This window comes from Lissotriton helveticus, chromosome 2_1 (genome assembly GCF_964261635.1).
Source record: "Lissotriton helveticus chromosome 2_1, aLisHel1.1, whole genome shotgun sequence".
Taxonomy (NCBI): domain Eukaryota; kingdom Metazoa; phylum Chordata; class Amphibia; order Caudata; family Salamandridae; genus Lissotriton; species Lissotriton helveticus.
The window spans coordinates 1,935,917,098-1,935,940,447 of NC_136059.1; the positions used below are offsets into that span (position 1 = coordinate 1,935,917,098).

General features: G+C 49.8%; 1 pseudogene; it reads left to right on the plus strand.

The window, feature by feature from the left end:
* Positions 1 to 2,804: 2,804 nt before the first annotated feature.
* LOC144820347 (RNA-binding protein 14 pseudogene) lies at positions 2,805 to 3,148 on the plus strand (annotated as a pseudogene).
* The last annotated feature ends 20,202 nt before the right edge of the window (positions 3,149 to 23,350 follow it).

Below are 23,350 nucleotides of genomic sequence, written 5' to 3' on the forward strand. Positions count from 1 at the left end.
ACGCTGCAACTCTGGGCAATAGCTTGCTTAGTCTCCACAACGGCCCCAAAAGCGCTGGGATGCCTGGCTGCACCTGGGGCGTGCCCAGGAGTGGACATTTCCCAGGAAAGCCAGGAGGGGTTCCTAAGTGGTATACGGACAGCGCCGGGACACCTCCGGTGGAGGTAGCTGTGCGCTTTACAAATTCCGACATTTACATTTTAAAGTAGTGGTTTCTAAAATTAAAGGATGTAGCATGTTTGGATGTTTTTAGATCATAACAAAATGAAACTTGTCTTAAGAATCTGCAAGGCATTCACTTGGTCTTCTTCACAGATGAATAGCTGACTTTACAGAGTGAGCTAGATTATTGGCCAAACATTACCGAAAACATCTTTGACAAAATGTCTGTAAAAGTTAGCCAGGACCAGAAAACTTAATTTCCTTGACTGGTGTAGAGGTTGCTCATTCTAACATAGCTTTAACATTGTCTATATCAGTAATGATATCTTATCCTGATATCTGGAATCCTTGTCTCTTGATCTACATCAAATACACTTTTCGCTGTTTTTGCTTATAAGAAGTGCATTCGTAGTCAGGTAAGTACTTTTTCACATGTATTTTATGTTGTTTTAAGTCTATGGAGTTGAACTAAATGTCATCAAGACTTAAAGTGTTGGGTCCAGCTGCAGATTGTGATGAGGGACCCCTGAGTTTCCCATATCTCACAGATATTTATTGCCCTTGGGCTGAATGAGACCCCCCTTGAAGGTTTTCTTTAAACACGCTTCAATACTTCATCCTCATTGACTGTTATTGGGTATATCCTTCCATGAGGAATATGGCATTTACGTATCAAGTCAATGCTACAGTAATAGTATCAGTGGAGCGGAAGAGCGTCAGCGCCCTTACGATAAAAAATGTTGTGGACCTTTTGGTAGGCTGCAGGAACCTCTTCTTCGCCTGGATTTTTTTCTGTTGATGATGCACACAGTTGTCTTTCATGGCAAGGCACATTTGCAGCTGAGTCTTTCCCATACCTTTCTGCAAACAACAATATTTTTGTTAATATGAGGAACAGAAAGTAATATTAGGGATTTCCCAGTTGATCATAGGATTTATGTATCTGTAGGTGGTTCCTAAAATGAAGCAAAAATTTAGATCATTAATGGTACAGGTCTGTAATCACTGTTTCCTATGATATTGCTTCTCCTTGTTCCTTACTGTTACTGACAAGCTGGTGTGATCTATCCTGTGTTCTCTTGTGCAAAGGAGGAGTGGGTAATAACTCACTGAGGATATTCTCTATTGGCTCCAATTAGGAGTGTAGGATGGAGCTTAATTTGCCAGGTGGAAAAGGTACAGACAGAGAGCTTTAAACTGCCCAAGAATTCTGTGGAATCGTATTTAGCTTACTGTTTAGGATAATACAGTTTATGCCCAGTCCCCATTTGGGGATACTCAATCTCTTGACAAATTGTAAAATAACGACGCCCCACATTGTTACGGCCCACATAATTATGAACTCCCTGAGCCAAGAGCATCTCTTGTTTTCTCTCTTAGGGCCAGATGTACCGCCTGCCAATAGAGAGTCGCAAATTGCGAAACATTTGGACTCGCAATTTGTGACTCGCTAATTGGAATGCACAACAGTGTCTCAGACACTGTTTGCGATTGGGGTCGCAAATTGCATGACGCATTATTATTAATGAGGCAGGCGCAATTTGCTACCCCATTAGGAATAGCTAGCACTCACAGGAATGGTGGCCTGCTGGAGTCAGCAGACCACCCTGTCTGTGACTACCACGTCTGTGACTGCTTTTTAGGTCTTGCAGTATACACTATAGTGTGGAAGCTTCATGGAAGCTCTGCCCACTCTCTGCCCCCTCTCCGCCCCCACTCCGCCCATCATTTTCATTGGCTTGTGTCTTAAATGCTGCCTTCCGATTAGTTGTCGGCTAATTGGTCCCTCCTTATGATGGACATGTCTTCATTTGTGTCCTTCCACGACTACTGGCCCCTTTACTGCACAGACTACGTTATTCCCGTGCCTCCACCCCCTCCCTCCCGCAGTTTGATGCCTTCTCGCACCCCCCTAATGCATTGCAAATGCTTGTTTTATTTCTCTCTCCCCACCCGAGATCTGTTTTGTTTATTTATGATTAATACAGCCCACGCCGAGGCTCGAACCATGTTCTCCAGCTCCAAAGTTGGCGGCGTTACATGTTGAGCCACCTACTCCCTTCTGTTCTCTGCACCGTTTGTTTCAGTTGGTTTCAGATGCTACATTTGACCGTGTTTTTTTAATTTTATCTGTCTCGCCCCTCCACATGTGTTGTGTTTTTTTCATTTGTCTTCCCCCACCCCCCTTCGAGTTTACTGTTTATTTATTTATGATTAGGTGATACAGCCCACGCTGAGGCTCCAATCCTGCTCTCCAGCTCCAAAGTCGACAGCTTTATATGTAAAGCCACCTCCTCGCTTCAAGATAAGCCCCTTAAAGGGGTTTCCCTCAGAGTCACCCTCCCACCATGCACCCACCCTTAACCCCTTCCTCCCTCTCGCTTTCCCTGAGCTCCCCCATAAGTGCATAGGAAGCAGTGTACAACGTTGTTAATGCTAATTTTTCATGCAGAGAAAATATCCTTGGTATCGTGCCAGACTCGGAATTGCGCATAAGACCATAAAGGGTGGTGGGTGGTAATTAAAGCTTTGCATCTATTTTGTATTTTTGGGACGTCACAAGGGCGCCGGCACTGTCGTAGAAAGAAATATTAAGCGTCTTTGCCCCCTGTCCCATCCACACAGTCTTTACACGCATCGAGATGAAGATTTTCGTGGGCAACGTTGACAAGCGTACGACGCAGGAAGAGCTGAGCGCGCTCTTCAAGCACCACGGCACGGTGGTGAGCTGCGCCATCATGTAGCAGTGCGCCTTTGTTCACATGCGCAAAGAGGACCGGGCCCTGGCCGCTACAGCGGCACTGAACGCCTGCAAACTGAGTGCCAAAAGATGGTGGTGGAACTGAGTAAGCAGCGGCCTCTCAATACCTGGAAGATGTTCATGGGCAACGTAAGCGCCTCGTGCACCGCGAACGAGCTGCGCAACCTTTTCGTGACCTCCGGCAGGGTGGTGGAATGCAATATTGTGAAAGGTAACGGGGTATAGATCTTCCTACCGCTTACTAACTACGGCACCTCTTACTGTTTCTTCAGTCGCAGGTTCGAATCTAAAGCAAACAATTCAAAATTCCCCCTGAGCCCAAAAGATCAGACACATGAACTCGAACTGCTACAACAACACATTTACATTCACTGACTACTCTCCCACCAAACTACGTTGGGGCAGATTTATGAGGCACTTGCGCCACGTTTACGCCGCTGTTGCGTCACGCAAGGCGGCGTAAACGTGGCGCATCCCTACGAACGATTTACAACGTGACGCATCTAGGCAGATGCGTCACGTTGTAAAGCCCTGCGCCGCTTGTGGGCGTTCCGGCGCAGGGTGGGCGTTCCGGGGCAGGTGCGCCTCGCAAAAGTGGCTGAGTGAAATCTATAAGATTTCACTCAGTCACTTTCAGGCCAATGCTGCGTCAAAAGCCTGCGCCTGCTTGAAGCAGGCGTAGGTCTTGCACAGCATTGTGGAGATGGGGCACCCCCGAGCCTTGCTGGAGCTGCGTCGCGCTTGCGACGCAACTCCAGCAATGCGTCACCTTTACGGCACAGATGCGTCACGCATCTGTGCCGTTTTTGCCCCATGGTGCGCCGCATCATAAATGCGGCGCACCATGGGTGGCGGAGCTGTGGCGCACTGTGGCGCATGTTAACTGGCGCATCCCTGGGGATGCGCCAGTTAACATAAATCTGCCCCCATGTTTTTAAAGTTCTTTCTAGGTCTGCCGATTGGGGGTGAAGCTCTGGGGACTGAGGTGCAGTACATTACTGTTGTTAAATCAAAAGTAGGTGCCCTGTCAAATGATAAACTCCAACTGTTCGGCTAGTTCCACCCTCCTCTAGCAAGGGTGGCAGTGTTCCTGTTTACTACTTTAACTGTATTGAATTTATTTGTATAGCTCTTACCACATCTGTGTGGGGGTACTGAAACGCGTGCCTACACGGCATGTTACACTGCTGTGTAGGGTGTGAATTTGTAAGGGTGTTTTTGTAGGTGTTCCTCTGTGGGAAGTGTCTCATTGTCGTGTGTGATGACCACCTAGGTACGGTTATGAAATTAAAGGATGCATCACTTGCAGTTTGGCAGATGAAGTGTGAAACGTAAGAGCACAGTTGATGGTTTTCAGTAGGCTGGCTGCTTTGAGCAGCTCTGCAGGTTCGTTTCTGGTATTTCCTTTGCTCACAGTTTACTTTGCCTGTTATCGCCGTGCGATGCCAAATTTGAGATACTTTATTTAAAGGTTAATGGCTTTGAGCAAGCATGTTTAGAGATAAATTGTCTGCTGTCCTCTGAGTTTTAGAATATTTGTATGGGCGAGAAGGGTTACAAAAGAATTGACATGTCTGTCGACTGTAATTGTACTTGAAGGTGCGATTATTATTCCAGGTTTTAACACATGACTGTGGTACTTTTTCTTTGGGAGGCTCTGTGGGTAATGCAGATTGCCTTGAACATTGACCTACTAGCTGTTGGTAGCCAGTTGAGTGATTGCAGGACTTGCACATGCGTTAGCTTTGGTGAAGAGGGCTAGGGAGTCTTACAGTAGCATTTTGATTAGGTTATTGTGCATATGATAGTGGGTAGAGACTAATAGCAGTCAAGCTTGGAGATTACAAGATAAACACCTGTTATTTCAGCACCAGCAGTGTAGGTGCGCTGTACACATACATACACCTTTCAAGTTATGCAGCGCTTGCTACCTATAGGTTGTCTGGTCATCTCTCAATCCATCTGGCATGGAGCCAGCGTTCACCCTCCTTCCTCTTCTCACCCTCCTCTCACCACCCCGCCAACTCTCACCCTCCCGCCAACCCTCACCCTCCCACCTCCTCTCATCCTCACGCCTTCTCTCACCCTCACCACTGATCCACCCAGAGCTCAGGAAAGGCCCCATTACTACATAGCTTCCAGCGTACCAGGGATTAACCCAGTGCCAGGCCTAATGCCAGGCAGGGCATACCAACCCAAACATCATCAGTGGGTGTCTCAGGCTCCAGTTTAACATGGAAACCTGGGAGTTGTGCCTCAGTGCCAACTTTGATGCCTCAAAGCACTAGAAAGCCACGCTGGTGCCACAGGCTGTGCACCATTCAAATGCTAGGAACATTATTTCTCTCAGCCTGTAAATAGTGTTGCTGGCACACATCTCCAGTAAGAGTGGTGCTATGAGCCTCTTAAGGATAAAAGCATTTGAGCTATTGGCATTGTAAATGCTAACACCTTTTATTTGTATTTAGAAAACCTGCAAGTGGTGCGTAAACACACAATTTGTACTTATAAACCTTGCTTACGAGATGCAAGGCTGGCAGTAAGAGAAGCGCAGTTACTGCCAGCCTTGCTTCTTGTAAGCAATGACTATAAGTACAAAGTGCATTTTTACACACCGCTTGCAGGTTTTTAAAACACATAACTAAAAGACATTGCCATTTACAATGCTAATAACTCAAACTATCGCAAATGCGATATCGATTGCATTGCAAATGCTTGTTTAATAAAGCAGTTCTTTTTTTTTTTTTTTAAATGCAGCCTGTTTTCCTTAAAGAAAAATGAAACGTTTCTGTTTTCCCACATGCTCACAAAGGGGAAGGGGTCCCTTGGGGACACCTTTCCTTTGCGGTTTACCACCTACTTGAAGTTGGTGGTAAACTGTGAGTGTTTTGCGGCCGCTAATGTGGTTGCAAAACCTTCGTACATAGGATGTTGACTCGCTATTAGGAATGACACCCATTCCTAATAGCGAGAGTCGCAAATGTTATTTTTACGAGTCAGTGACTCGCAAAATAGCATTTGTACATGCTATTACACTTCTTTGCAGCCGCAAACGGGAGCCTCTCCCGTTTGCGGCCGCAAAAAAGGGTCATACATCTGGCCCTAGATCACTTAGATCTCTGTAGTTCTGTGGAATAACTTAGGGTCTGGTTTAAAGTTTGGCAGATGTGGGACTCTGCAGCAAACACAATGGGGTACCCTGGCTGCAGCATTCTCAGTCCACCAACCTCAATAAGACACAGGTGGATATTAAGGTTTCTGTCAACGGAGACCCCTCTGGCTCAGTTGATGGAAAGCTTCCTACATCAGCCAGAAGGAGTTGGGGCCATGGGAGGTAGGGCATTACACTGACCACCTTATTTAGTATTGAAGGTGTAATGTCATTTATTTCTGTCTATCACTGCCAGAAATAACCTAGTGGTGAGGCACAGAAAAAAATCTAAAATGACCTCAACTCTCTGGGAGAAAACTCTCAAGGTCTGGAGGTCATTAGGGTTTTGTTTTTCAAAAACAAACTCCCTCTATGGGAGTTTATTTCGTCAAGCAAAAAGAAATTAAATGTTTGGTGTATGGCTATCAAAACCAACAGCGTGTTTCAACCAAACATTTTGTACCTGGAAGCTGGAAGGGATGGTAGTTCCCTTTAACATACAGATATGGCCAAAAGTTCCTGAATTGCACTTGAACATTGCTTTGCTTACCAAGAGGCAAGCACTCTAACATGGAACATGTTGCAGTTCCAAAGTAACTAAAGATGTTGTCCAGCCTACTCTCAAGGAGATGTTTCACATCTACACCAATTTTGCTGAATACTTGGCAGACAAGGGTTTTTTGAGACTCTAGTTTCGTCGAGCATTCAAGACCTCTTGTTTATACTTTAGTATATACTTATGTGTGAATGTACTTTGTGGGCTCTGGAGATCAGCCCTAGGACTTGTCTGCCTCTACTTAGGGACATTTTTTTCTGTTCAACTCCCTCTATTTAACTGTCTTGATGGAAAATTACCAGCAGAGGTCAGTAAAGTACCAGAATTGCTTTCTGCTGAGGTACTTTCTTTTTTCATTTTTCTGGTAACTCTCTATTTAACTTTCTTGATAGAAAACGACCAGCAGAGGTCAGTAAAATACCAGAATCACTTTAGCATGCTCTAGATTCCAGTCCATAGAAATTGTCTTCAACAAGCATCCGTAGACAATAATATTCCTTTCAAATCGTTTATTTCCAGTGATATGACCACCGAAGGCCCTGATTTTATATTATAAACAGAGCTTTGGACTGTACCATTTCCCACTGAAAGGCAATAATACTATCCATGTGTTCCCATACCTGGCGTGTCATGCTGTTTAGTGCTTACTTTCCCTCCATGTTAAAGAACAGTAAATGTTTCAGCACCCAGGCTAATGTGCTACATAGCTAAATACAGGTCCCAAAGGTGAGACCAATTGCATTGCAAATGTTTTTTTATTATGTCCACTACAGCAGTTAAGTTTTCCTATAATATTCTAAGAATGCAGTACAGTGCACTATTTTTCACATCACTAGCAATATGTGACCAAAGATCCTCACATTTCTTGCCTTTGGCATCAACACTCAGCAAAAATTCTGTAAATAGTTGTCACATGGATAATATAGCATTCACAAACCCTTGGACTGAGAACCATCAGCTAAGCGAAACAGGTAGGATGGCACTTTCTTTGATGCCACACAAAGCACACACTGAGAAATATTTGCGTTTTAGTCCCTTGCATAACAAAACAGTGCATCAGAATGGACTAAAAAGTCAATAGCATTCTTCATTAACTCTGAAGATTGTAAAGATGCTTTCAGCATACCATCTAACAAGTGGCAAGGATCTCTTACAGGGAAGCACTTCAGCTCAGATATTGATTTTGACAGGTCATCACACAACTTTTTCATATAGGGAGGGAGGGGGGTAGTGGGCCCGAGCAGGTCCCCGTCGCCGGGGCGGGCGCTGAGGGGGAGGGGTGGTGGGAGAAGTCTGGCCGGGGGGCAGGGGGGAGTGGCGGGCCTGGGGGGAGTGGCAGAGTAGGGTGGGGAGACAGGGGTGTGGCGGGGGGCTGGGGTGGGCGTGGGGGGGTGCGGGGCCTAGTTGGGGGATAGGGGGTGGGGCGGGCCGGTGGGCTGGGACTGGGACGGAGGATGGGGCCATGGGGGCGGGGGGATCCCGGCGCGGTGGTCACTCAGCGGGGTGGGGGCGGGGGGTGCCGCGGGGATGGGGGGTGGTGGCGTGTGGGGAGGGGGGGCGTGTGGGTGGAAATGGCGGGTTTTTTCACCCCGGCATGCTGGACTCCACCTTTTTTTCTTGGCAGGAGCTGTTAGTGTGGAGCTCGGGTGAGCAGCATGCGGCTCCGTACCACCGAGAGGATGGGCCGACTCTGTCTAGTACGGGCGGTCGAGCTCCAGCGAGGGACCTGTCAGGTGACCGCAACGGACGGAGGCGGGAGACGTCTCCGCTGCCCCCCCCCCCCAAAAGGGTCGCTACGGCCGCCGGGGGCAGGGTGGTGCTTGTAGATGCGCATACTTCTGCTTTTGGTGCGAGTGTGGCAGATGGGCATGGGGGGCGTGGATTTGGTTGACTTGATGCGGGTGTGTAGGGAGAGGGCGGGGTTGAGCCGGCTGGAACCCCTAGGGGGTTGCCGGGGGTGCGTGGATGTTGGTGACGGGGAGTCTGAGGAAGAGGGGGAGATCCGGGAGGGGGGTGAGTAATGTTTTTGGCAGTGTGTTACAGGTTCCGGCAAGGCAGGACGCGCCCAGAGTGACGGCCCCCTCAGCTCCACTGGTTAGGCGGCGGGTTCCGGCGAGGACGCCGACCTTGATGCCAGGTAAGGTGGGAGACGGAGCGGGGAGTGGCAAGCGGCGCTGCGTGCAGGTTTCGGTGGGGACAGGTTCGGGGGGGAAGACGGGTGGCGTCTAGTGCGAGGTAGGTACGTGAAGGACGCAGGAGTGGGTACGTGTGGCGGGTCGGCGGCGGTCGGGGCAAAAGGCGCGACGGGAGGGGGGAAGGAGAGTTGTGTGGTGCCCGTGAGTAAGTTGCCGTACATGGGGCTGACTAAGCCGCTGGGAGCGCACCTTTCGCTAGCGACGAAGGAGAAGAAATGGAAAGGGGAGTACATCGACATCCTGAAGCTACTGGACAGGGAGTTGACGTCAAAGGAGGGCTCTAAGGAAGAGGAGCAGGAATTGGCTAGACGTCCGAAGGTGCCCCTGACGCTGGACAATTGGTCGGCGGCTTTCCTCATATACGCAAGTGTGTATTGTGAGAAGTTTCCGGACCGGTCCGTCACGCTTTTCAAATACATGGATGTGGTGCGGAGAGCACAGGTGACCTACGGCGGGTTCGCGTGGTCACATTATGATGAGGAGTTCCGACCCGGAGGCGCAATGGGGGGAGCTGGACTCGGATTTATACCAGCAGACGATGGGGGGGGGCCAAGTTCGGCCGCACCATCTATACAGCCAGCGGTTTGCCGCTGGTGCGGACCCCCTTTGCGGCCCACCCAACCCATGGGGGGTGGGGCAGGGTGAGTCTAGCGGCCAGGCCACGGTCAGCCCTTGCTGGGACTTCAATAAAGGAACATGAGGGCGGACGGTGTGCCGTTTACGGCACGAGTGCTCAAAATGCGGGCGGCATCACCCAGTGGTGCGTTGCTGGGGGGTCGGGGGCCCCCCGGGGCAGCAGCTTGCCCAAGGAAGTGCACAAGCTGGAGGGGGGCACGTTGGTGGGCAGGGGGGAGGCAGAGAGGGAGGAGCCGGAGCTTTGGGCAAAGGCTCGTACGCCGGTTAAGATCGAGCGGATGGAGCCCTGGTTGGCGGCATATCTGCGGGCGGAGGATGCTGCGGTGCTGCGTCGCGGTTTTCGGGAGGGTTTTCGGTTGGGCTATGAGGGCCCTCGGATTGCTCGCTGGGCAGACAATCTGAAGTCAGTGAATGCGCACAAGGGCATCGTGCGGGAGAAGCTGTTCAAGGAGGTCAGGGAGGGCAGGATGGCGGGCCCCTTCTGGGAGGCGCCGATGCCGGGCTTGATCATCTCCCCCATCGGGGTGGTGCCCAAGAAGGAGGCGGGTCAATTCTGGCTGATACAACACCTGTCGTGGCCGGAAGGGGAGTCGGTGAATGCCTACATTTCAGCGGACTTGTCATCGGTGACCTACTCGTCGCTGGATGTGGCGAGGAGGCTTGTGTCAACGGCGGGGAGGGGCGCACTGATGGCAAAATGTGATGTCAAGTCGGCTTCCGATTACTCCCGGTCCACCCGGCAGATCACCAGTTGCTGGGGATTCAGTTTGATGGTCTCATTTTCGTGGACAAGGCGCTGCCTATGGGGTGCTCCATCTCGTGCGCGTTATTTGAGCGCTTCAGTTCCTTCCTGCAGTGGGTTTTTTCCAGGCGCACAGGCTCGGAGTCAGTGACGCACTACCTGGATGACTTCTTCCTGGTGGGGCGGCTCGGAGCGGCGGACTGCCAGCGGCAGCTGGACGGTTTGGCCGGGTTGATGGGGGATTTTGGTGTTCCCCTGGCGCCAGAGAAGACGCACGGTCCCAGTACGGTGTTGTCCTTTCTCGGTATTGAGCTCGACTCAGAAACCATGGAAGCACGCCTACCGGAGGATAAGAGATTGGCGATGCTGGCCTTGGTGGATGGAATGCTGGCAAAGAGGAAAGTGACGGTGCGGGAAGTGCAGGTGCTGTTGGGGCACTTGAATTTTGCTTGTCGAGTGGTACGGGTGGGCCGAACGTTCTGCCGGCGCTTGGGTTTGGCGTTGTCTGGTTTAACCTTGCCTCATCACCATGTGCGCCTGTCGCTGGGGATGAAGGAGGATCTGTGTATGTGGCGGGCATTCCTGGGACGTTTCAATGGGGTTCCCATGGCACCGGCGGAGGACTGGGAGTGGGACGTCACCCTGTACTCTGATGATGCGGGCAGCGGTGGTTTCGGCCTGTACTACGGCGGGTTCGCGTGGTCACATTATGATGAGGAGTTCCGACCCGGAGGCGCAATGGGGGGAGCTGGACTCGGATTTATACCAGCAGACGATGGGGGGGGGCCAAGTTCGGCCGCACCATCTATACAGCCAGCGGTTTGCCGCTGGTGCGGATCCCCTTTGCGGCCCACCCAACCCATGGGGGGTGGGGCAGGGTGAGTCTAGCGGCCAGGCCACGGTCGGCCCTTGCTGGGACTTCAATAAAGGAACATGCGGGCGGACGGTGTGCCGTTTACGGCACGAGTGCTCAAAATGCGGGCGGCATCACCCAGTGGTGCGTTGCTGGGGGGTCGGGGCCCCCCCGGGGCAGCAGCTTGCCCAAGGAAGTGCACAAGCTGGAGGGGGGGCACGTTGGTGGGCAGGGGGAGGCAGAGAGGGAGGAGACGGAGCTTTGGGCAAAGGCTCGTACGCCGGTTAAGATCGAGCGGATGGAGCCCTGGTTGGCGGCATATCTGCGGGCGGAGGATGCTGCGGTGCTGCGTCGCGGTTTTCGGGAGGGTTTTCGGTTGGGCTATGAGGGCCCTCGGATTGCTCGCTGGGCAGACAATCTGAAGTCAGTGAATGCGCACAAGGGCATCGTGCGGGAGAAGCTGTTCAAGGAGGTCAGGGAGGGCAGGATGGCGGGCCCCTTCTGGGAGGCGCCGATGCCGGGCTTGATCATCTCCCCCATCGGGGTGGTGCCCAAGAAGGAGGCGGGTCAATTCTGGCTGATACAACACCTGTCGTGGCCGGAAGGGGAGTCGGTGAATGCCTACATTTCAGCGGACTTGTCATCGGTGACCTACTCGTCGCTGGATGTGGCGAGGAGGCTTGTGTCAGCGGCGGGGAGGGGCGCACTGATGGCAAAATGTGATGTCAAGTCGGCTTCCGATTACTCCCGGTCCACCCGGCAGATCACCAGTTGCTGGGGATTCAGTTTGATGGTCTCATTTTCGTGGACAAGGCGCTGCCTATGGGGTGCTCCATCTCGTGCGCGTTATTTGAGCGCTTCAGTTCCTTCCTGCAGTGGGTTTTTTCCAGGCGCACAGGCTCGGAGTCAGTGACGCACTACCTGGATGACTTCTTCCTGGTGGGGCGGCTCGGAGCGGCGGACTGCCAGCGGCAGCTGGACGGTTTGGCCGGGTTGATGGGGGATTTTGGTGTTCCCCTGGCGCCAGAGAAGACGCACGGTCCCAGTACGGTGTTGTCCTTTCTCGGTATTGAGCTCGACTCAGAAACCATGGAAGCACGCCTACGGGAGGATAAGAGATCGGCGATGCTGGCCTTGGTGGATGGAATGCTGGCAAAGAGGAAAGTGACGGTGCGGGAAGTGCAGGTGCTGTTGGGGCACTTGAATTTTGCTTGTCGAGTGGTACGGGCGGGCCGAACGTTCTGCCGGCGCTTGGGTTTGGTGTTGTCTGGTTTAACCTTGCCTCATCACCATGTGCGCCTGTCGCTGGGGATGAAGGAGGATCTGTGTATGTGGCGGGCATTCCTGGGACGTTTCAATGGGGTTCCCATGGCACCGGCGGAGGACTGGGAGTGGGACGTCACCCTGTACTCTGATGATGCGGGCAGCGGTGGTTTCGGCCTGTACTACGGCGGGTTCGCGTGGTCACATTATGATGAGGAGTTCCGACCCGGAGGCGCAATGGGGGGAGCTGGACTCGGATTTATACCAGCAGACGATGGGGGGGGGCCAAGTTCGGCCGCACCATCTATACAGCCAGCGGTTTGCCGCTGGTGCGGATCCCCTTTGCGGCCACCCAACCCATGGGGGGTGGGGCAGGGTGAGTCTAGCGGCCAGGCCACGGTCGGCCCTTGCTGGGACTTCAATAAAGGAACATGCGGGCGGACGGTGTGCCGTTTACGGCACGAGTGCTCAAAATGCGGGCGGCATCACCCAGTGGTGCGTTGCTGGGGGGTCGGGGGCCCCCCGGGGCAGCAGCTTGCCCAAGGAAGTGCACAAGCCGGAGGGGGGGCACGTTGGTGGGCAGGGGGGAGGCAGAGAGGGAGGAGACGGAGCTTTGGGCAAAGGCTCGTACGCCGGTTAAGATCGAGCGGATGGAGCCCTGGTTGGCGGCATATCTGCGGGCGGAGGATGCTGCGGTGCTGCGTCGCGGTTTTCGGGAGGGTTTTCGGTTGGGCTATGAGGGCCCTCGGATTGCTCGCTGGGCAGACAATCTGAAGTCAGTGAATGCGCACAAGGGCATCGTGCGGGAGAAGCTGTTCAAGGAGGTCAGGGAGGGCAGGATGGCGGGCCCCTTCTGGGAGGCGCCGATGCCGGGCTTGATCATCTCCCCCATCGGGGTGGTGCCCAAGAAGGAGGCGGGTCAATTCTGGCTGATACAACACCTGTCGTGGCCGGAAGGGGAGTCGGTGAATGCCTACATTTCAGCGGACTTGTCATCGGTGACCTACTCGTCGCTGGATGTGGCGAGGAGGCTTGTGTCAGCGGCGGGGAGGGGCGCACTGATGGCAAAATGTGATGTCAAGTCGGCTTCCGATTACTCCCGGTCCACCCGGCAGATCACCAGTTGCTGGGGATTCAGTTTGATGGTCTCATTTTCGTGGACAAGGCGCTGCCTATGGGGTGCTCCATCTCGTGCGCGTTATTTGAGCGCTTCAGTTCCTTCCTGCAGTGGGTTTTTTCCAGGCGCACAGGCTCGGAGTCAGTGACGCACTACCTGGATGACTTCTTCCTGGTGGGGCGGCTCGGAGCGGCGGACTGCCAGCGGCAGCTGGACGGTTTGGCCGGGTTGATGGGGGATTTTGGTGTTCCCCTGGCGCCAGAGAAGACGCACGGTCCCAGTACGGTGTTGTCCTTTCTCGGTATTGAGCTCGACTCAGAAACCATGGAAGCACGCCTACCGGAGGATAAGAGATCGGCGATGCTGGCCTTGGTGGATGGAATGCTGGCAAAGAGGAAAGTGACGGTGCGGGAAGTGCAGGTGCTGTTGGGGCACTTGAATTTTGCTTGTCGAGTGGTACGGGCGGGCCGAACGTTCTGCCGGCGCTTGGGTTTGGCGTTGTCTGGTTTAACCTTGCCTCATCACCATGTGCGCCTGTCGCTGGGGATGAAGGAGGATCTGTGTATGTGGCGGGCATTCCTGGGACGTTTCAATGGGGTTCCCATGGCACCGGCGGAGGACTGGGAGTGGGACGTCACCCTGTACTCTGATGAGGCGGGCAGCGGTGGTTTCGGCCTGTACTGGGATGGAAAATGGTGCGCGGAGCAGTGGCCGGCGCAGTGTCAAGTGGGGGGGCGGAGCATTGCCTTTTTGGAATTGTTTCCGTTGGTGGTGGCGGTCTCGGTATGGTCAGCGGAGCTGGCGCACAAGCGAGTGTTGTTTCGGGTGGACAACATGTCCGTCGTGCAGGTGGTGAACAGGCAGTCAGCGCGGGACCCACAGGTGTTGAAGTTGATGAGGGTGTTTGTGCTGCGGTGCTTGGAGAATGACATCCTGTTTCATGCGCGCCACGTCCCCGGGGTGGACAATGACATTGCGGATGCTTTGTCTCGTTCACAGTGGCAGAGATTCCATGGGCTAGCCACGGCAGCGGAGGAAGTCAAGACGCCGGTCCCGAAGGAACTGTGGTCAGTGGGCGAGGCCGGGTCTTCCAGCTGGTGAAGGCGTCGGTAGCAGTCTCTACTTGGAAGGTGTATGATCAGGCCTGGGAGGAATTCCTTCGTTCTGGTGTGGTAAGGTGTGGGGACCGGTGGCAGCGCAAGGAGCAGGTGGTGAGGTTCATGTTGGCGCTTATGGACAAGGGTTTGTCGCGGGGGACGATTGCGGGCAAGCTGTCGGCGGTGGCGTTCATGGGGAAGCTGTGGTGGGGGTACCCCCCGTCGGCGGGGGAACTGGGGACTCATTTGCTGGAGGGGTGGGAGAGGGAGAGGGGTGTGAAAGTGCGGTTGTGTCGTCCCATCACGGTGGTTTTACTGGAGGGGGTCATTGGTGCGTTGCCGGCGGTGTGCAAGGATGGGGGCGAGACGGTGTTGTTTTCCACCCTGATGTCCTGGCTGTTTTTTGGAGCGTTCCGAGTGTCGGAGTTGGTGGGCGCGAGAGGGGGGCGGGGGGTGTTGTGGGAGGATGTGGAGTTGCGAGCGCGGGAGGTGGCGGTGCGTTTGCGTCGCTCTAAGACGGACCAACGGGGGGTGGGGACTTGGGTGGTGTTGGGCCCAGGCGGTCAGGAGGGGGTGTGTTCCGCAGCGTGGGGGAGGAGGCTGGTGGCGTGCCGGTGTGTAGGGGAGGGGGAGGTTTTTAATCGAGGTGGCGGTGGCAGAGTGACGGCGGGGGCAGGAGTCCTATGGGGGGGTCGAAAGTCGTTAAGCGGCTTTCGAGTGGCGCTTTCCTAATAAGAAAAGGGGGGTATTTGCAGGAGGCCTGGGGCTGTATCGGTAGGTGGGGGTTGAGCTCATTGAGGTCACTGAGGTCATTGCAGTTTGGTGCGTAGGGGGTAGGTTGCAGAGTGGATGTTTGTATTTCGGTTGCAATGTTGGGGATCCATTTAGGGGTGGGGGGCTGTCAGGTAGATGTTATTTAGTGAGCATTAGTTTTGTTCGGTACAGGCCAGGTGGGTGTTGTTCAGGGTGCACCTGATTCCAATAAAGCGGCCTTTATCACACTATTCTGGTGTCTGTGGTCAGTGCTTCCCCCCCCCACCTACTAGTGTGCCCCAATGGGGATTGGGGGGGGCAGCCGACCAGCGGGAGGCTTGACCCCCCGTGGAAGTTTGGGGCAGTAGGGGGTGTTAGGGTAGCACTGTGGCTTTGCGTGTTTTGGGCTGGTTGGGCTGGTTGGGCTCTTCATTGGGCTCCTTTTGGGCTGGTCCGATATATAACCGGACATTTTGTGTCACTGCCCACCGTTTGTGGTGCAGTGACACAGCAGCCGGGTGATTGAGGCTCGAGTTTTTGTCCCTCCCGTCCTCCCTGGTTTTTTTGGGGGGGCGGGGGGGCTTTCTGCAGGGGGTTTGTTGTTGGGATTGGTCTGATGGGGGGGTTTTGTTGGATGATGGTGCACTGGGACGGTAAGGTGTCAGGAGTTGTGTTGTTGCTGGAACAGGTGCTGGTACTTGGTGGCGCTTTCCTAATAAGAAAAGGGGGGTATTTGCAGGAGGCCTGGGGCTGTATCGGTAGCTGGGGGTTGAGGTCATTGAGGTCACTGAGGTCATTGCAGTTTGGTGTGTAGGGGGGTAGGTTGCAGAGTGGATGTTTGTATTTCGGTTGCAATGTTGGGGATCCATTTAAGGGTGGGGGGCTGTCAGGCAGATGTTATTTAGTGAGCATTAGTTTTGTTCGGCACAGGCCAGGTGGGTGTTGTTCAGGGTGCACCTGATTACAATAAAGCGGCCTTTATCACACTATTCTGGTGTCTGTGGTCAGTGCTTCCCCCCCCCCCCCCCACCTACTGGTGTGCCCCAATGATATTGGCTTGTCTGTCAACTAGGATTCTTATGGGATAAACTGCTTATTTGGGGAGACTTTTTTTCATGTTCTTCCTTTTGCCATGGCTTTATGCCTGGGTGTCAGGTACCAGATTCCGCAGCAGGAAGTGAAACCATTGTCGTGGCGGCTGTACAGCAGTGAGGACATGTGAACGTTCCTTCCGGTTTGTAACACGCTAGTTCTGCCTGATGGAATTCAACTGTGTAAACATTTTTCAGACATGAAGGAGCTTTTTTTGCTGCCAGGGATCTTCGAATGAGTAACTGCTCTCTTTTTTGCTTGGACCACAGGAAGTTCTTCAAAACGAACAGTGTGTTCCCGTAAAGGTGGGACTATGATAAAGTAAGCAGAGTGGTGATTTTCAGTACTTCATTGTGTGTTTTTTTTTAACCTAGTTTGTGGTGGTTGTGTATATTATATGAGTCACAGTTGCCTAGCTGACGTCATCGCTAACGGAGTCTGGTGTCCTTTAGTCCTCGAGCATGCTAGGGTTGCCGGAAGTGATGGGGAAGGACTTTGAAATTCTTTAGTGTGGACCTGGATGACTGATACAGAGTCAATAGCAGTCTACCGCTTAGGAGGGAGAAATTCCGGTGGTACCTTGACTACTGTGGTTGTGCGTAATAATCACACTGCCATTATGGTCAAGTTAGCTGGCATGTTTGAAATAAACACAGAAATCGCCAGAGCATGAGAGACTATAGTGAGAGTCGAGAGGTTTCAGATGCCAAAATCTGTATGGGGAAAACCTCGGGGTGTAGTAATGATAGCACATCTTAAAATTCTGATCTGAGTGCAAACACGCGTTTTGACATAGGTCTGAAATTAACCTATGTCTTGTAACCAAGGTTCTTATGCCTGTTCAAATTTTCGCTGTTGTGCAGTTATCCAGGATGGGGAGACCGCTTTAGACGTATGTGCAGGATTCTAAATTACCATATGTCCTTGGTGCATGAGTGCATGCTTCTTTTCAATAAAGATATGCTGGTAAAGCTTCTGGATTCTACTGTACACATTTTTGTTATTCACGTAGAGCACTGTGCACACCTTGAATGAATTATCTAATGTTTAGACAAACAACTGCCCCCAAGGGTGTCCAGGCGCTAGCCAGATCACTCACAGCACTATAAGATCAACATTTACACTATAGTAGTCCATCCAGGTCATTAGGAGCATCCTAAACTGATTCTCTGACTGAATGGAGAGAGTGGCAAGAGGAAGATCATTCCATTCTTCAGCTCCTCTTCCCATTTTTATTAGGTCGAGCATCAGCGATGACCTGATGTATCTCTCTGTGTGGCTTTGGCAAACCCACCCATTGCTATTGGCTGTTAGCTGCAGCATTCAGAAATTCTGGCTTCTTCTTGGTTCATTTCTGCATCCTCTATGGTGTGCCTTTCTGCTTAAAACGGGAACACGAAAAAAGAAAGTTTTCAGAACTTTTATTTAGGTAGAAATATATGACAACACATGGTAGATTTGCAGGCAGTATGCCAGAAGAGGTTTAAATTGTAAAGTGCAAAAACCACGCATGGCTCCTATTCATAATATAAATTTGCCAAAAATGGGCACAAGCCATTATAGTGTTGACTCAACATAGTAAGAAAGAGGGTCTGTACCGAGAAGGACGGGAATTATTTGGTATGAACATGACTTAATGTTCTCTGTTTTGCTGGGCACATCTTAAAACAAACCATGATTCATGAATATAAATGTGTTAACACATTTTTAATTGAAATACCCTTAACTTCATATTACCTGGCGTTCAGTACATCTCTTGTGTGGGTTCTGTTGCACGCTGTGCCTGCCGACTCAAACGGCATCTGTGTCAATGGTTGCTTGCTGTACTTGGAATACAGTAACCCCAGGATAGTTATTTAGTCTTAAAATTTAATTTGGGCCACTTTTAAGACTGATTTGCATACGGTAGGACGTCTTTTCTAATGCCACAAATTAGTAAAGAAATATTACTAGTACCTAGTTAAGATTACTTCAGGTTTTTCTGTATTTTTGTTTCTCAATAAGTCACCTAGACAGATACGCCAAAAACAATATAGAATATGTAAATTTACAGCAGTGTACTTAGGAGTAGGTTATTACATTGGTTGCCATGTCATAGTATGCACTTGTCTAGGCAGTAATGGTAATAGGTTCATATAATGAATTACTTCATCCTTGTTATTATAACTTTTCAACATGAAGTATTTTCTTTTCACCACAGCTATCCCCTTTTCTCAGATTCGCTCCATCTCCACTTCATTTTCCTCCTTTCTTTAGCATCCTTTCTGTTTCCATTTCCTTTCCTCTTTCATTCCTTTGGTAGGTAAAAAGCATGGCCATTTACAATGCGAATTCCTCTTACTCTCACAAATGCGAGACCAATTTGCATTGCAAATACTTGTTTAGATTAATTTGCTGTTTTCAGCTTTTTTACTATTTTGTAAATATTTGAACATTATGATCATGCTTGGTAATTATCATGTATCTTAGTTTCCCAGCTTTATGTGGACATGCTTTTTGATGCAAACCTCTGCTGCTTTTGAACTGACTGCTCTTCTAAGTAAAAGTGGATTTTGTTTCTTTGTTTCAAGATGAAACACATTGTTTGATGATTTCTTTTTAGTTCTCTGATACAAAGACGTCCAGGCTTGTTCCTGTTATTAGTACACAATGCTCTGAATGTTGTAGAACAGACAGTTGCGGTCCATGGAGGGAGTTCTGTGGGGGAAAAGGCAGGCGGGGGGAAGGGTAGGGTGGGGGTAGTAAATCCCGGAATATGGACGATTGGAGGTAAGTAAACAATTAAATAAATAAAACGAATTTCGTAGCGCGCGCTGCATCGCATTTTTCGATGCAGGGCGCACAACGGAATTCGTTTTATTGATTTAATTGTTTACTTACCTCCAGTCATCCATATTCCGGTGTTTACTACCCCCCACCCCGCCCCTCCCCCGCCCGCCTTTCCGCCCAACGGAACTCCCTCCACGGGTCGCAACTGAGAACAGAAAGAAGCTTAACTGTGCAAATAATAAACTGTGATTCGTAGCGCCTAAAAATAAACTAAACAATTATGCCTAAACATGAGCTAAACTGATGCGCAATATAGCTCAATCAGGATTCAGAAGGACCGTGAGTAGTTCTCAGAAAAGAAATACATTGATGCTAGGCTAAGTTAATGTATATTTGTGCATTTAGGGGCTTATTTACAAGGAGGAGAAATACAAGTATTTCCTTATCGTATCGCCATTCTAACACATCTTCTTGCATGGAGTTAATTTTTGACACCGCCTCAGATTTACTCATCCTTGTAAATCTGAGGTAGCACCAAAAAACAATGGGTGTTGTGGTGGAATGCCCACAGCAATACCCATTGGAAGTCCCTTTAATGCAGATACCATATTTACAAAGCGGCGTTAAGCCATGGAGCAGGTCATTGCACCACCAGAACGTGGTAAAAAGTGACATTCCTGTGGCGCACTGCCCTTGTAAATATGTCCAACAGGGAACTTTTTGTGACGTTCTGGTGGTGATAAGTCCTTCGCCTTATTTACAAGGCGTAGTTAAGCAACTTAGCGTGTTTTAACGCTGCCTTGTGAACAAGGCCCCATCTCATGCAGCACTTGGCGTGAAAGGGGCAGACAATGGGAGTTGTGGTGGGTGTTCCGTCGCAACACCTATTGCTTTTTGATGCTGCCTCTATTTACGTATATAGGGTGGTGTAAATAGAGGCAGCGCCTAAAATTTCTTAATTTCTCCTCGTTTTTGCTGTTCCTCTATGTGCGGCATTCTGCAGCACATATAGAGACAGCAAATCACCACTAGTGATTGTTCATGTACCGGAAAGTGTCACTTGCTGTACATAAGCAATCATTACAAAATGACGAGTTGCGCACACATAAAAGTTACAAATCGCCATTAGTGATTGTTTGTGTGCAGGAAGGGACAGTTTCCTGCACACCTTCCTGCACATGAACAATCATTCCTTGGAACACAGGCACACTTGCACTATGGTGCAAGGGTGTCTGCATTGGTGCTAGGCAGCTAAATCTATTGCCAGATCTAGGAGAAATGCAGGGGTGCACTGCATTCTTGTAAATACAGTGCATCCCTGCATTTTCAGAATGGCGGAGCGTGGCGTTCGCAATTTTAGCTTAACGCCATGCTCCGCCATTCTCTTGTAAATATGCCCCATAGGTTTGCATGTGGCATTTTCTCCCCCTTGATCTTTTGAAACAATGGATACATTTGAGGCATTTTGGCCAACTTATTAAGTCACTTGCACCTACTAAGTAGATGTCAGTTTAAAACTGCAGTGGGTATAAAAAAGCACCATCAATGTGTGCAAATACCTACTAAGTAATCGCTTTGTGGGTATTTAACACATTAAAAATGCTACTTCCTGTGGCGCTCCCTTGGGAAAACATACCATGCCCAACACACAGTTATGATAGAAAGTTGAGCCACTTTTCAAATCTCCTGTCATGCATCTGTGTGCATAAAATAGTAGGAGCAGATGTAAGTCAGCATGCCTGTAAGTTTTACTTTAGCGCCAGTATAGAGTCTGAGCCGCTGTGGTTTCTGCTCATTAAAAAAGGAAAGCTGCTGGGAACTCCCCTTAGCACTGATCTAAAGATAATCTGGTAGTCAAGGCTTTCATTTCTACGTGGAGCGCATATATAATAATAGACTATTTTTGCCAAATTTGAGTAATCACTGTAATGTTCTTTGAAAAGGCACTACTGCCACAAATTTTCAGAAAGTCCAAAATTCAGCCTCCCACATCAAAACAAAGAGACCACATGTCTCCTCCTTTCAGTCTCCATTTGTTGCTGCAAACATCAGTTGTTACAGCCAGCTTTTACATCGAGATTCATTACATTGCCATAAGTACAACGAGAGTGCCTTTGCATTGGGTATTTTACATCAGGAGTACCTTTACTTCACAGGTAACTGTTCTCTATCTATCTATCTATCTATCTATCTATTTATCTATCATTTATCTATCTATAATACTCTGTAGTCATAATTTGTATTCCCGGGTCTAGTACTTCCTCTGAATTTTGTTTGCTAAGAAGTTTCTCTCTGTTCATCAAATCTCAACGAAACATTTAAGACCTATAGCTTTTTCTGCATTGGCAGAAGACAGAAAGTTCTGTGGTGATTGGTCAAGGGGATGCACCGATAAAAGTGAGCTGGGGATCCTAAAACGTGTTTTTCCACTGATGCATTTTCCATAGACTTTTGTATCTCATGTTGTGCAAAAATGACTGAACGAATTTAAATTTAATTTGGCAGGATTAGATATTATGGTACTCGGATGATTCTTTTGGGTAAGTATTTTTAAAGTTATAAGGCATTTTTACTTACGGCCTTATTACAAGTTTGGCAGTCTCATGGACTGCTGTATTACAAGTTAGGTGGATCGGCTTTGCCAAGACCAATGCTAGACCACCGAGACCATCATCAGACAGTCGACCTCTGGGTTCGAGGTCGGGAATAGGCAGCCGCCAAAGGGCGGCACAGGGGAGCTGCACCAGTGTGCATATTACGAGTTGCCGGTTCCATGAGCGGACCATGGCGGTCCGACCCCCTGCTTCAAGGTGGCAATGACAAAAGATTTGGGGTGCGTACTCACCCCTTTCTTCTTCTCCCAAGCATATTTCAATGTGGATCCCTTTCTCGAGGTCCCCCCTTCACAGCAGTATTTACCCCAAGGATTATAACCCTGTCTGCGGTGATATTCAGATGAGTCCATTTCTTATCATATACCCATTGCCAGGACTGCCCATATACGGGCCGAAGCCCGGTGAAGGGTTTGTGATATTGTCCTACATATATCATGCATATGTATGCATCGAACACATATGCAGTTGAAATGCACACACAAGCATCAATATATTTGGTAGTAATCCTCACCTACGCCACTACAAGGAATGCTATTACACTGTACACCACAACAGTCTACCCCACTACAGTCTATCCCACTCCACTCCAGAACACTTCACTCTACAGTATTCCACTGTACACCACTCCACTCTATGCTATTCCACTGTACGCCCCTACACTGTATCTCACTCCGCTCAATGCCACTCCACTCTACGTCACGCCAGTCGTTGCTTTTCCACTTAAAGTCACTCTACTCTACGCCACTCCACTTCGCTACAGCGTACGCTATTCCTCTGCAAACCAGTCCATTTTATGCCACTCTATTGTATTCCACTGTATGCCGCTCTGTAGTGTGCCACTTAAGTCTGCACCACTCCACGATACACAATTATCCTTTACACCACTCCCCTCTATGCCTGTCCACTCTATGACACTCCACTTGCCTATTCCACTGTATGGCAGTCCACTCTACCACACTCCACTCTACTTTACTGCACACTACTCCACTGTATGCTATTGTACCTCCCCACTCTATGCCACTCCAGTCTTTCCAATCCACTGTACGTCACTACACTGTATGCCAATTCACTCTACACTATTCATCTGTACGCCACTCCACTGTATGCTTTTCCACTCCATTTATTTACTAAACCAACTTGAGTAAGACGCAAATAATCTAAATGTGCAGACATACATGATACAGATTATCATTTAGTAGACAATCTAACTATATTTCAACAAAGGACTAAGGGAACTTCTAGTATTTTGATCACAAAATCAGTTTTAATATTTTATATACATTATTTAAAGATGTAAAAATGTAAAATTGTGAATAACATAATACAATTTTTACATGAATAGTGTCCTATGTAATGATCAATTCATAGAGTAAATCACAAAATGCATTTGATGAGCTTGTGATTTGTTCCAATAGTGTATATACTCATGTTCAGTGTAAACATCCTTGAAACATGTGACTGAAACTAGAAGAATTGATTTGTTAAAGCAGGATATAATATTATGTTTTTTCTTAATGTGATTGGCTTAGGTTTTATGTTGCTGATGGTGAAATGATACTACACACATTTTGGCGGGAATGCCTTCATC